The sequence below is a fragment of the Phyllobates terribilis genome, unplaced genomic scaffold (assembly GCF_046119375.1).
Source record: "Phyllobates terribilis strain yellow unplaced genomic scaffold, ASM4611937v1 Scaffold_122__1_contigs__length_5177241, whole genome shotgun sequence".
Classification (NCBI taxonomy): domain Eukaryota; kingdom Metazoa; phylum Chordata; class Amphibia; order Anura; family Dendrobatidae; genus Phyllobates; species Phyllobates terribilis.
The window spans coordinates 4,023,255-4,035,604 of NW_027362882.1; positions in this window are offsets into that span (position 1 = coordinate 4,023,255).

Here is a 12,350-nt window from a genome sequence, read left to right on the forward strand (position 1 = left end):
TTCTGTGGCAGGGACCAGGTCTGACTTTTGATGATTTATCAACCACCCTAGGGTGGTCAGGATTAGGATTCTTCTCTGCAGATCTTCCTGGAGTGATTCCACCGAGGGATATACTAGTAAGAAGTCTTCAAGGTAGGGAATGATGCAGATTTTTTCTTTTCTGATTGAAGCCACTACCTCTGACATAATTTTGGTGAATATTCTTGGTGCTGAGGATATCCCGAACGGCAATACATTGAATTGAAAATGCAGCGTTTGATCCTCTTGAACCACCGCAAACCGTGATAGTATGCGTCCTGTAAGTCGATGGTTGCCATCACATATCCTTGTCCTATCAAGGGAACTGCTGATCTGATGGACTCCATTTTGAATCTTCGGTAGATGATGTATTGGTTTAAGGGTTTCAGATTTATTATTATTCTGTAGGTGCCGTTTGGTTTCTTTATCATAAACAGGCGTGAATAGTGGCCTGTGTGTCTTTCTGTTTTTGGGACTGGTGAAATAGCCCCCAAGGATAGTATGTCTTTTAGGCCTGACATCATTGCGGTTCTTAATCTCGGGGAGGTTAGACGAGTTATCCTTACTTTTCTTGGAGGATATGAGGAGAATTCGATCTTTATCCCTTCTTGAATTACCTTCAAGACCCATTGATTGGAGCAGATCTTTTGCCACTGGGGAAGGTATTGCATGATTTGTCCCCCCACTGCTCTGGCGTCACCGCTTCTGTTGTCGCTGTCCTTTTGGGAAAAAAATATTCCTATCTTTCCCCCCTTTGGGGTAGCTCCACCGACCAGACTTGCCGTTCCCCCTGTACTGGGGATTCTGTTCCCGAGGGGGGCGAAAGGGGGTCTTCTTGTAGTGTCTGGGTTCAGGCAGGGATTTCTTTTTATCAGTCGCCTTCTCCAGGAGAGGGTCAAGGGCCTGGCCAAACATATATTCTCCCCTGAAGGGAATGGAACAAAGTTTTGTTTTAGAAGCCACGTCACCGCTCCACGATTTCAGCCATAGTGCTCGCCTTGTGGAGTTCGATAGGACTGCTGCCCTGGCGTTACCCTCACAGATTCCGCTGAAGCATCCGCCAGGAAGTCAGTGGCTTTCTGCAGTAAAGGTAGGGAAGCTTGTATCTCCTCTCTGGATGTGCTGGTTGAGCCATCTTGACATGGACCGTGCAACACACGTGGAGACTGTTTATGTCCAGAAGGACTGCTGATGTTTCCCAGGATTTTCTGAGAAGGCTGTCCATCTTGCGGTCCAGAGGATCCTTTAGTTGCGATGAGTCTTCGAATGGCAATACTGTCTTTTTAGCGACTCTTGTCACCTGAATATCGACCTTAGGTATCTCGGTCCAACCTTTTGAGGTTTCTTCATCTACGGGAAACCTGTCTTTCAATTCCGCTGGTGTATTCAGTCGTCTTTCAGGATTTTCCCATTCGTCCAGGATTAGATCCTGAATGTTTATATGTATCGGGAACACCATCTTTTTCTTTGAGCGGAGACCACCGAACATCTCTTCCTGGACTGATCTAGAGGGCTTCTCTTCTTCCACTTCCATCGTTCTTCTTACTGCCAAGAGGAGGTCTTCCATAAATTCCATTGATATAAAAAAAGAATAAAAGGGGAGACAAGGGGTGCAGAGTCTAAGTGTAGATGAATATGTGCATTTGCCACAACAATATTTGTTTTTTGCACTCACCCTTTAGATGTCTTGTATTTTCACTCAAATGATCCGTATAGTGGATCAGCTCTTTGCAATCCTCTGGTCTGCAGCACAAATGCGGGAAGTATGTCAGCCCTGGTATAAGGCTTGCATGTTGGATATTGTAGTGGAGAGAAGATTTCCCTTTTTCAGCGCTTCCAGAGGATAAGGATCGTTACAGATGAATTATTTTTCTCAAAATCAGATTTATTCGGACACTATATTAAGAACAAACAACGCGTTTCTGCCAGCAACGGCCTTCATCAGGTATAATATGCACTTGTAAGAACTTTAAGGGAAGACAATCTTTATAGACTGGTTACTCTTAAGATGTCGTGTTTTTTTTTTTTTTTCCCTTTCCTTGACTTGGTTGAATTGATTAGGATTGACACCGCACCCCAATTAAGTTAGGAGAGTGGGTAGTTGTTCAACATTACATTCTAACACCATTCTGTGTACTAGAATGGTATATTTTTTGATATTAGAATGAACATATATACAGTTATATGAAAAAGTTTGGGCACCCCTATTAATGTTTTATAAAAATTGGTGTTTTTGCAACAGCTATTTAAGTTTGATATATGTAATAACTGTTGGACACAGTAATGTTTCTGCCTTGAAATGAGGTTTATTGTACTAACAGAAAATGTGCAATCTGCATTCAAACAAAATTTGACAGGTGCATAAGTATGGGCACCTCACCAGAAAAGTGACATTAATATTTAGTAGATCCTCCTTTTGCAAAAATAACAGCCTCTAGTCGCTTCCTGTAGCTTTTAATGATTTCCTGGATCCTGGATGAAGGTATTTTTGACCATTCCTCTTTACAAAACAATTCCAGTTCAGTTAAGTTTGATGGTCGCCAAGCATGGACAGCCCTCTTCAAATGATCCCACAGATGTTCAATGATATTCAGGTCTGGGGACAGGGATGGCCATTCCAGAACATTGTAATTGTTCCTCTGCATGAATGCCTGAGTAGATTTGGAGCGGTGTTTTGGATCATTGTCTTGCTGATAGATCCATCCCCTGCGTAACTTCAACTTTGTCACTGATTCTTGAACATTATTGTCAAGAATCTGCTGATACTGAGTGGACAACCATGTACGACCTATTTTGCCTGTATTTTCTCTGAGTTCACTCAGGGAGATTACATTTCCTATTGTCAGGGATTTTTTTGGAACAAATTTACAACCATTTTTTAAATGAGTCCACTAAGGGCTCATTTAGATGCGGGTAGAAGTCATGTGGTTTATGCAAATTCATGATAAATAATAACAAGTCTGTCATAAGTAATGAGGGTCAAGTATTTAATCTTAAGACTTTCATGAACTGTGCTACTGACCACTGGGTTTATATCATTTTTTGCACGATATGCGGAAAACAATATGTGGGATCTACAAGCCGCAGTGTAAGAAAAAGACTGTCGGAGCACATTTATGACATTAACAATGTCACTACCCGCAGTCTTTCGGGGGCTTCCAAACATTTTTTGAATGAACACAAGGGGGATTTAAGTAGCCTGCGAGTAAGTGCTTTGGAATTTGTTTCTGCTCCACGGCGAGGTGGAGATAGGTTTAAATTACTCCAGATGACTGAAGCTCGATGGATTCTAAAACTAAATACCAGATACCCAGCAGGACTAAATCTAAGACATGAATTGATGTATCTATATTAAAAAAGTTGGAACAAATTGAGGAATTTATTAAATACATTTTTTATTTTTTTTATTTTTTGTGATCAATCTAGGGGACTCTATAATCAATAGTATACAAAACAAAGCATGCTAATTACGTTTTGTAATAATTTCCAGCCATTCTCATATGGTTTTAAAATAGAGATATTATTTTATTTTTTTGGGGGAAAAGTATGCCCTTGAAATCAAATGTTAGAACAATAATTTTTAGAAAATAGGTAATGATATCATTAGAAGCTCTTATTGTTACATATATATTTAAATAGTGCATCAATTGTTTATTCAATGAATTCATATATATAAAAAACTTGGGTAAAAAGTGATCAAATAATTAGTGCATTACTAAGTGACAGTTCACATTGTAATATGTTTGTAGAGGATGGATGTAGTATAGGGTTATACTAGTGTTTAGATCACTGCTAGCCTTGAATTAGTGAGCTAATATCACAGCTGATTTTGGTGGGTGTTACCCTTGGCAGCTTCCCTTGACTGTTTTCCTTGAAAAGTGCAACATTTATTCAGTACTTTATGCTATGACTAAGGGTCAAATATGATCCGAAACGCGTAAGCTTACACATGCTTTTATCTCTGTTGGAATTGTATTTTTTAACGATGGATTAAATAAAGGCTTTTTCTAATTTTTCTACATCGTGTGCTGGAAAACTATTTTTTACTTTCACTGAGGATTTTTCTCCCAGATGGGGATGGACTAATTCCGAGCACCGAGATCATGGAAAGGAGGACTGGCAGGCTGGGCCAGGTGAGCTGAAGATCTTTTTCTTACTTGCTGAATAACACAGACACTACTCAATACAGCAGGGTTGAGAGGTATTTTGTGGGACAAAATTACAGCATTTTTGAAAGACACCATTCACTTTACTGTGCAAGATATAGAAAACAAGGGCAATGAATTCTAAATAAAGTGAAATGGTGCAGAAGAAAAAAACAAACATTTTACTGCTTTCAAAAAATTCTAAACTTTGCAAACAAATTGTTTGGCTTGTGTTTCAATTTTCTAAGACCCGTTTTTAACCCCTTAATAACATCTGACGTACTAATACGTGTCTGTGCCCTGGGACTTAAGAGCCAGACCCGTATTAGTACGTCATGGCGATCGCGCGCGCACACAGGCTGTGCGGGCGCGATCGCCGCCGGGTGTCAGCTGATTGTCACAGCTGACACCCGGTACTATGTGCAAGGAGCGGTCCTGCACCGCTCCCAGCACATTAACCCCCGCGATGCTGTGATCGAAGTCAATCGCGGCATTGCGGGGGCAAGGGGAGGTGATCGGCGATACTCACCTCCTCTTCCGGCTTCCAGCGCAGTCTGCAAAGGCTTCCCGGGTGTTGCCATGACGACCGGATGTCGTCATGACAACATCCGGGTCACCAGAGAGCAGGAAGATTGCTTGGGCATGCGCAGTGCATCTCCAAGCAATCTTCACACTTTGCCCTTCTGACAGCCTTCATGGCATAGGGATGGTGCTTCATTCCTGTGCCATGCAGGTGATCAGAAAAAAAAAAGTGAAAGTCCCAGAGTGGGACAAAGTAATAAAGTGTATAAACTGTGTGAAAGTGGAAAAAAAAAAATGTGCAAAAATATTATAAAAAAATAAAAAAAATAATACACCAAAAATAAAAATATAATGTACCCATCAATAAATATTATTATAAAAAAAAAAAAAAAAAAACAACAATAAAAGTACACATATTTGGTATCGCCGCATCCGGAACAACCTGACCTATAAAACTGTCCCACTAGTTAACCCCTTCAGTGAACACGGTAAAAAAAAAAAAAAAAAACGAAGCAAAAAACAATGCTTTATCACCATACCGCCAAACAAAAAGTGGAATAACACGCGATCAAAAAGACGCATATAAATAAAAATGATACCGCTGAAAGCGTCATCTCGTCCCGCAACAAACAAGCTGCCATACAGCTCCATCAGCCGAAAAATAGAAAAGTTATAGCTCTCAGAATAAAGCGATGCTAAAAAATATTTTTTTCTATAAAATAGCTTTTATTGTGTATAAGCGCCAAAACATAGAAAAATGATACAAATGTGGTACCGCTGTAAATGTACTGACCCGAAGAATAAAGCTACCTCATCAATTTTACCACACGCGGAACAGAATAAAAAAAAAAAAAAAAACAATTCCTGAATTGTTGGTTTTTGTTTATTCTGCCTCCCAAAAATCGGAATAGAAAGCGATCAAAAAATGTCACGTGCCTGAAAATGGCATCAATAACAACGTCAAGTCATCCCGCAAAAAACGAACCATCACATGACTGTCTGCCAAAATCTGGAAAAATTATAGCTCTCAAAATATGGCGATGCAAAAACTAGATTTTACAAAAAATGCGTCTTTTAGTGTGTGACAGCTGTCAGTCATAAAAACCCCATATGATTCTGGCATTGCTGTAATCACACCGACCCGAAGAATAAAGTCGTCTAATCACTTATACCGCACAAGGAACGGCGTCAAAAATAAACTCTTGGGTTAGGATTGGGCTAGGGTTAGGGCTGGGTTTGGGGTTAGGGTTGTGCTGGGGCTAGGGTTGTGCTGGGGCTAGGGTTGTGCTGGGGCTAGGGTTGTGCTAGGGCTAGGGTTGTGCTAGGGCTAGGGTTGTGCTAGGGTTAGGGCTGGGGTTGGGATTTTTTTCAAAAGTAAGAAAAAAAGATGACGATATGGCGACTAGTGTTGAGAGCAAGTGCTCGCTACTTGAGTTTGCATCGGGTGCTCTGGTATGCATTGAGTATCGTGGGTATTTGAGTGACATGCTCGAGTCTCTGCCCCATATGCTTCGCGGCCAAAAAACTTTACGGGGATTGCCTGCCATGCACGAGCGATCCCCGCATGTTTTTTTTTGGGTGTCTAATAACCGTGAAACATGCGGAGCAGGGACTCGAGCATGTCACTCGAGCACACGCTATACATGGTGCATACCTGAGTACCCGATGCAAACTCAAGTAGCGAGCACTTGCGCTCAAGAATAATGACAACTTATTCAATATGATGACCTAATGTAAACAAATTCTGTGCAGTACCTCTGGGTTCAAAATGTTCACTATACACCTTAATAAAATCCTTGAGGGGTATAGTTTCCAAAATGGGGACACTTGTGGGGGAGCTCCACTGTTTAGGCACATCACGGGCTTTCCAAACGCGACATGGTGTCCGCTAACAAATTGAATGGAAAATCGGCTCAAATTGTTAGCGGACGCCATGTTGCGTTTGGAGAGCCCCTGTGTGCCCAAACATTGGAGCTCCCCCACAAGTGACCCCATTTTGGAAACTAGACCCCCCAAGGCACCTATCTAGATGCATAGTGAGCACTTGGAACCCCCAGGTGCTTCACAAATTGATTCGTAAAAATGAAAAAGTGAAAAAAAAAACACTTTTTCATTTTTATGAATCAATTTGTGAAGCACCTGGGGTTCCAAGTGCTCACTATGAATCTAGATAGGTGCCTTGGGGGGTCTAGTTTCCAAAATGGGGTCACTTGTGGGGGAGCTCCAATGTTTGGGCACACAGGGACTCTCCAAATGCAACATGATATCCGCTAACAAATTGTCGGCTCAATTTGTTAGCGGATATCATGTTGCATTTGGAGAGTCCCTGTGTGCCCAAACATTGGAGCTCCCCAACAAGTGACCCCATTTTCGAAACTAGACCCCCCAAGGCACCTATCTAGATGCATAGTGAGCACTTGGAACTCCAGGTGTTTCACAAATTGATTCACAAAAATGAAAAAGTGTTTTTTTTTTCACTTTTTCATTTTTACAAATCAATTTGTGAAGCACCTGGGGGTTCCAAGTGCTCGCTATGCATCTAGAAAGGTGCCTTGGGGGGTCTAGTTTCCAAAATGGGGTCACTTATGGCGGAGCTCCAAAGTTTGGGCACAGAGGGGCTCTCCAAACGCAATGTGGTGTCCGCTAACAATTTGAGCCGATTTTCCATTCAATTTGTTAGCGGATACCATGTTGCATTTAGAGAGTCCCTGTGTGCCCAAACATTGGAGCTTCCCCACAAGTGACCCCATTTTGGAAACTAGACCCCCCAAGGCACCTATCTAGATGCATAGTGAGCACTTGGAACCCCTAGGTGCTTCACAAATTGATTCGTAAAAATGAAAAAGTGTTTTTTTTTTCACTTTTTCATTTTTACGAATCAATTTGTGAAGCACCTGGGGGTTCCAAGTGCTCACTATGCATCTAGAAAGGTGCCTTGGGGGGTCTAGTTTCCAAAATGGGGTCACTTGTGGGGGAGCTCCAAAGTTTGGGCACAGAGGGGCTCTCCAAACGCAATGTGGTGTCCGCTAACAATTTGAGCCGATTTTCCATTCAATTTGTTAGCGGATACCATGTTGCATTTAGAGAGTCCCTGTGTGCCCAAACATTGGAGCTCCCCCACAAGTGACCCCATTTTGGAAACTAGACCCCCCAAGGCACCTATCTAGATGCATAGTGAGCACTTGGAACCCCTAGGTGCTTCACAAATTGATTCGTAAAAATGAAAAAGTGTTTTTTTTTTCACTTTTTCATTTTTACGAATCAATTTGTGAAGCACCTGGGGGTTCCAAGTGCTCACTATGCATCTAGAAAGGTGCCTTGGGGGGTCTAGTTTCCAAAATGGGGTCACTTGTGGGGGAGCTCCAAAGTTTGGGCACAGAGGGGCTCTCCAAACGCAATGTGGTGTCCGCTAACAATTTGAGCCGATTTTCCATTCAATTTGTTAGCGGATACCATGTTGCATTTAGAGAGTCCCTGTGTGCCCAAACATTGGAGCTCCCCCACAAGTGACCCCATTTTGGAAACTAGACCCCCCAAGGCACCTATCTAGATGCATAATGAGCACTTGGAACCCCTAGGTGCTTCACAAATTGATTCGTAAAAATGAAAAAGTGTTTTTTTTTTTTTCACTTTTTCATTTTTACGAATCAATTTGTGAAGCACCTGGGGGTTCCAAGTGCTCACTATGCATCTATAAAGGTGCCTTGGGGGGTCTAGTTTCCAAAATGGGGTCACTTGTGGGGGAGCTCCAAAGTTTGGGCACACAGGGGCTCTCCAAACACAACATGGCGTCCGCTAATTATTCAAGCAAATTTTACAATCAAAAAGTCAAATGGCGCTCCTTCCCTTCCGAGCCCTGCTGTGCGCCCAAACAGTGTTTTTTCTCCAAATATTGGGTATCTGCGTGCCCAGGGGAAATTGCACAACAAATTTTGGGGTCCATTTTTTCTTGTTACCCCTGTGAAAATAAAAAAAATTGGGTCTAAAGTAACATTTTTGTGAAAAAAGTTAAATGTTCATTTTTTTCTTCCACATTCAAAAAATTCCTGTGAAGCACCTGAAGGGTTAATAAAGTTCTTGAATGTGGTTTTGAGCACCTTGAGGGGTGCAGTTTTTAGAATGGTGTCACTTTTGGGTATTTTCTGTCAAAAAGACCTCTCCAAGTCACTTCAAATATGATGTGGTCCCTAAAAAAATGGTTTTGTAAATTTTGTTGGAAAAATGAGAAATCGCTGGTCAACTTTTAACCCTTATAGCTCCCTAACAAAAAAAAATTTTGGCTCCAAAATTGTGCTGATGTAAAGTAAACATGTGGGAAATGTTATTTATTAACTCTTTTGTGTGACATATCGCTCTGATTTCAGGGCTTAAAAATTCAAATTTTGAAAATTGCAAAATTTTCAAAATTTTCGCCAAATTTCCATTTTTTTCACAAATAAACGCAAGTGATATTGAAGAATTTTTTCCACAATCATGAAGTACAATATGTCATGAAAAAACAATCTCAGAATCAGGGGGATCCGTTGAAGCGTTCCAGAGTAATTACCTCATAAAGTGACAGTGGTCAGAATTGTAAAAATTGTCCCGGTCATTAACGTGCAAACCACCCGCGGGGCTTAAGGGGGTTAATACTTACCATTTTGGGGAACAACTTTTTGATTGCTCCATCAAATGAATAGTCGTTACTTACCGGTAACGGGATTTTTCAGAGACCATGACAGCAGCAAGAGAGAGGGGATCCGCCCACCAAGGAGAGGAAACCTACAGGCTTAAAAGGGCGCCACCTCTCTCCCGCCTCAGTTTGGATTACAGAGCATTGAGAGGACCGCCGGGTTAATGAACACAGCAAACAATCACAAAATTGCCATACCACACGACACCTATTGAGTGTGAGATTATAATTAATAAAAGGGGAGTGCTCCCACAAACGTGAAGGGAGGGAATGTAAGGGTGGTGTCATGGTCTCCGAAAAATCCCATTACCGGTAAGTAACTTACGATTTTATCGGTCGACCATGACAGCACCACGAGAGAATTACAGAGATGAAGTAATCTATTGAAGGACCACAGCCTGGAACACTCTTCTCCTAAAGGTGAGGTCAGCCGATATACCCATATCTAACCTATATAGTGTCTATGGAATGGAGAGGGACAGGACCAGGTAGCAGCCCTACATATGTCTTCTGTCGAGACACCTGTCTTCTCAGCCCAGGAGGTCGCCACAGCCCGGGTGAAATGAGCCTTCAGCCCTTCTGGTACTTCCTCGCCGCTAGATGTATATGCTAGAGAAATGGCCTCCCTATTCCATCTAGCTATGGTGGACTTCGTGACTTAAGACCGTTTCCTAGCCCCTTGGTAGGATATAAACAACGAGTTATCTTTTCTAAAGCTTTTGGTAACTGAAAGGTACCTAACCACACATCTCCTCACTTCTAACGTATGTAGCTCCACCTCTTTCTGGTTACTAGGATTTGGACAAAAGGAGGGTAGGAGGACTTCATGAAGTCTGTGGAAACGAGTGGCTACCTTAGGGAGAGAGAATGATTTTGAGACCAGATACTGCCTATCATCCAGAATTTTAGTAAACGGCGAGGCCAGAGACAGGGCCTGGATGTCACTAATGCTCCTGGCCGAGGTTAAAGCTATTAACAAAGTGGTCTTAAGGGAGAGGGATTTAAGGGTTGCTGACTATTGGCTCAAAGGGCGAGCTAGTCAAGGCCTTTAGAACCAAATTTAAATCCCAGGGAACCAAGCTGCTTTTAATAGATCTAGTTCTAAAAGCTGCCTTAATGAACCGACAAACCCAGTAGTTACCCGCTAGATCACAGCTATATAGGGCACCCAAGGCAGAAACCTGAACTTTAAGGGTGCTGGTGGATAACCTTAGTTCATGACCTTTTTGTCAAAACTCCAAGATGTTTCCTATTGGCGCCCCCCATCAACCACAGAACCAGAGAAAGACAAAAACTTTCTCCAAGTTCTGGCATAAATTTGGGTTGCAACAGGTTTTCTGCTGTGCATCAGGATGGTTTCTAGACCTTGGGAAAAACCTTTCCGATTTAGCAGTGTCCTTTCAAGTTCCACCCCGTCAAGTGGAGGCCAGTTGCTTGAGGATGGAATATCGGACCCTGGAGAAAGAGATACGGAATCTCTGGAAGAACCCAAGGATCGGAGATGGACATGCTCCTTAGGCATGAGAACCAGGGCCTCCTGGGCCAAAAGGGTGCGATCAGCAGAACCCTGGCCTTGTCCTCCCTGATCTTTCTTATGACCATGAGAAGAAGAGCCAACCGGGGTGGGGGAGGCATACGCCAGGCTGAAATCCCAATGTATCATGAGAGCGTCCACAGCTAGGAGATTTAGGGAACACAAGATCTTTGTCTTCCGATTTAGTTTTGTGGCAAACAGATCTACCTGACAGGAGGCTATTTGGGTAAAAATTCATTGATTTAGTTCCCATTCCCCTTGCATCAGAGGATAGCAGCTTAGGAAATCTGCTCTGGTGTTTTCTTTTCCCCTTATATGGAGGGCCATCAGGGAAAGGAGGTGACTTTCTGTAATCTGGAAGAGATGATCTGTCCCTCTCATCAGCTATCTTGACCATGTACCCCCCTGGTGGTTCACATATGCTACCGCAACTAGGTTATCCAAGAGGATCTTTACATTCTGGCCCTGAAGGAAAGGTAAGAAATTATTCACCGCCTTGTCTACCGCCAGAAGTTCTTTTGCATTGGAGGAGAGACCCTTTTCGATATCTGACCAGGTCCCCTGGGCTACCATGTCTCCCAGATGGGCTCCCCACCCTCTGGGACTCGCATCTGCGGTAATTGTTCTAGTGACCATAAGTACACAAGGAACCCCTCGAGATAGGTTAGGCTCATCCTGCCACCACTATAAAGATTTTACTGACCGGGGTGATAAGGACATCTTCCCTTCCAAGTGCCCCTTAAGAGAAACTTCATTAATTAGCAGATCCCACTGTAGAACCCTGGAATGGTATTGTGCTCACAGAACCCCTGGGAAGCACGATGTCAGGGTACCCAACAGATACAATGCACCTCAAAGGGACCTGACAGAATTTGCTATGGCTTTCTTCACCTGGCCCCTCATTTATTGCATTTTAGCTTCCGGTAGGTAGCAGTCTTGAGATTCATAATCCCCAAAAAGTGCTGAACTGTCGAGTAATCTGGATCGTGTGCTCGCGATTCAGGACGAAATCCGTGACACAGTGACGGCAGGATGAGATATTGCGTGATCGCCCCGGTATCGTCTGAGGAATCCCTGACGCTGCGCATTAAAAAGAATATTGCACAGTGACAAGATCCTGCTGAGCAACTGAGAGTTGGAATTGACAACCGACACATGCGCAGAGTAGCAAGGACTAGCCCAGCCCCTGAAACAGGCATCACTGATGACGCTTCATTCAGGGTGCGGAAAGAGGCAGCAGCAGTGACCGCAGCCTCTGCTCCCTGATCGCGTCCGTCTTCATATCCCAGGATGCACTGGGGATTTTCAAACTAAATCTTATCAAACAGGATGTTAGTAAAAAAAACAAATATACACACACACATACAAACACACCCCAGTTAGATAAATTCAGATTAACTTTTAATTAAAGTATATTAGAAAAGCAATTAGATTATTAAATTAAATAGAGATTTAGAAT